At 43.6% G+C, this 2,753-nt stretch overlaps 1 pseudogene; it reads right to left on the bottom strand.

Moving 5' to 3' along the window:
• Positions 1 to 244: 244 nt before the first annotated feature.
• On the bottom strand, positions 245 to 2,364 carry LOC110310045 (annotated as a pseudogene).
• Between the last annotated feature and the right edge of the window lie 389 nt (positions 2,365 to 2,753).

Below are 2,753 nucleotides of genomic sequence, written 5' to 3'. Positions count from 1 at the left end.
CTTTTCAAGATGCTTATTGACCATTTATACTTCTTACTTTAAAAATAATATGGGGCACTTTGTTTCCTTCTTCCTTCCTCTCTCTCTCTCTCTCTCTCTCTCTCTCTCTCTCTCTCTCTCTCTCTCTTTCTTTCTTTCACAAATGAGTCTTTTAATAGAAAACCAAAACAACCCCCCCCCAAATCAAAAGCCACTCCTCCAACAGTAGCAGCACACATTTCCTCACTCCAGACAGCTCTGAGTTTCAGTTCTTTGCCTTGGGAGGTGGCCTGTACATACCACAGTGTGGTCTGGTTCATAAGGCTGTAGCGTCAGCTGCTCCTGGAGCTTCCTGTTCTCTTGCTGCATCTTCTTCACTTTAGATGCAAACACAGCTTCTACTGAGGCTGTGGAGTCAATACAGTTGGCCTTAATGGAAATCGCAAAGTGTCCTCCATTCCGCAGGAAGGTGTGGGCATTCAGGGTCACAATCCTGGTTTGTTCTGGCTGGGCCACATCAGCAAAGATGACATCCACCATTGCGATAAGCATGCAGTATTTGTGTGAGTGCCGAGCTTCTTCAATTAGAGGAATAATGGTGGTCCTCTTCTTGGCCAAGTTGATGAGGTCATGGCCAGAGCTGTGGGAGAACTGAACTGCGTAGACCAGACCATCTGATCTGACAATTTCAAAGACATGAGAAGTGGTGCTGCCCAAGGCTTGATGTGGATCTGGTCTACACTGCCCAGGATTGCTGTTGCCAGCTTGGAGAGGAAGGGGTTCCAGGCTCAGTACATGATTTTGTCATCTTCTTCTGAAATAGAGACTCTCTTCTCTCCATACAGATTCTCCAGGGACCAGATTCTTTGTGGCAAGGGCATCCTCCTTTCTGCAACAGATAAAGACACCTTCATGCCAATGCAGCTCCACCACCACATTCTTCCCTGACTGGTTTCCTCCCTTGCCTCCCTGGCTACTACCTCCACCCCAATTGCCCCCAGATTAGAAGCCTCCCACCTCGGCCACCTCCACCTCCTTATCCCCTGAAGTCACCACTCCCTCAGCCTCGACCTTGACCTCGACCTCGACCACCACCGCCAAAGCCTCCTTGACCTCCTCAATCCTCCTCCTCTACCGCCTCTGTCACCAAAGCCTCCTCTGCTACCAACCCCCCCTCCCGCCCCATTGTGTGTGTGTGTGTGTGTGTGTGTGTGTGTGTGTGTGTGTGAGTGTGTGTGTGTGAAACCTAGGTTCAGTACTGCATTCACGACTCAGGCAACCTGGCACCCGAGAATCCAGGAGTCTCAGACATGGAAAGTGGGCACTGTCTTTTTAACCTGACAAGTCTTATTGCGGACACATGGTGTTCCGTTTTGTATTTTTATGGAATTTCTCTGTGTGTGTGTGTTTGTGTGTGTGTCTGGATTTATATTTATTCCTTGTGCTCTTTCTTTGTTTCTTTATTTTCTGTTCCTTTTGTCCTATTCTGGTTTATTTGTTGTTTTTAAACTGACCCATCTCTTTCATTATCTTATTTGCTGATTAGAAGTGAGGGTTTTTTGGGGGGTGTGTGTGTTGTGTTTGTGTGTTTGTTTGTTTGTTTGTTTGTTGGGGTTTTTTTTGTAGTTCTTTATATATCGTAGATATTGAACCACTTTCTGATGTAGAGCTAGCATAGATTCTCTGATTTTGTAAGATGTCTGTTTGTTATGCTGCGCTGTGTAGAAACATTAGTTTAATTTGGCAATTTTCTGGTCTATTTCTTGTGCTATTGGATCTCTAGACAAAAAGCTGGTGCCTCTATCCTGATGTGCAGTCCCTGTTTTTCCTCTTGTGGTTTCCACATTGTTTGATGCACTTCAGTGCAGGGTGAAAAATATGGAGCTGTTTTCATTCCCCTACCCCTGGATATCCTGTTTTACCAGCACAATATTGAATGTGCAGTCTTTATCCAATGTATGCATTTGGTAGCTTTAATTTCAAAATCACATGAGTAAGCATAGACCAAGGGAAGGCAGTAGACTAAAAGGAGCTAGCACATGAATTCATCCTAGTTGTGAGAACCTAATAGTCCATTCACTGACCTTGGTTTATAATACACAGGCTTGACATAAACCATTGTGATACTTTGAAAAGAATATCCCATAGGCTTGAGGGTCACGCTTTGACCACTTGATCCTCAGTAGACACGTTTTGGGGAAGCTTAGGAGGTACAGCCTTCTTGGAGGAAGAATATTACTGTAAGTAGGCTTTGAGAGTTTGAAGATATACACCATTTCCAGTTGTTCTTTCTGCTCCATACTTACTGTTCAAGCTCGAAGCTTGCTGTTCTAGCCACCATGTTTGATGTCTGCTGCTGCCGCCCCACTTCCACTCTGCAATCATGGACACTTATCCTTTTGGAGCCACAGCTATAGCTAAAATAAGCACTTTCTTTCTTAGTTGCTTTGGTCATAGTGTTTTATCACAAGGACAGAAAAAGTAACCATTACAACAATAGAGTTTTGTTTCTTTTATTAATGAAAAAGAAAGGTGGCCTTCCTTATCCTGGGGCTCCTAAAAGTGAGTTAACTATCGTAAAAATGAAAAGACTCTCATGTACAATAGCTTGCAAAAACAGCCACTTCATTTAAAGGTGGTGAGTCTTAGACATTTTGCTGGAAGCTACATGAGTCTTTTAAAGTGAAGCATCTTATCTTTCTCTAATATTAGGTGAAGAAGAAGCCTCAAAGATCAAATGAACAGTGACATTTTTACATAGTAGGAACTAACAC

This window comes from Mus caroli, chromosome 15 (assembly GCF_900094665.2).
Source record: "Mus caroli chromosome 15, CAROLI_EIJ_v1.1, whole genome shotgun sequence".
Lineage (NCBI taxonomy): Eukaryota > Metazoa > Chordata > Mammalia > Rodentia > Muridae > Mus > Mus caroli.
This window is presented reverse-complemented; position numbering and strand designations above follow the sequence as displayed.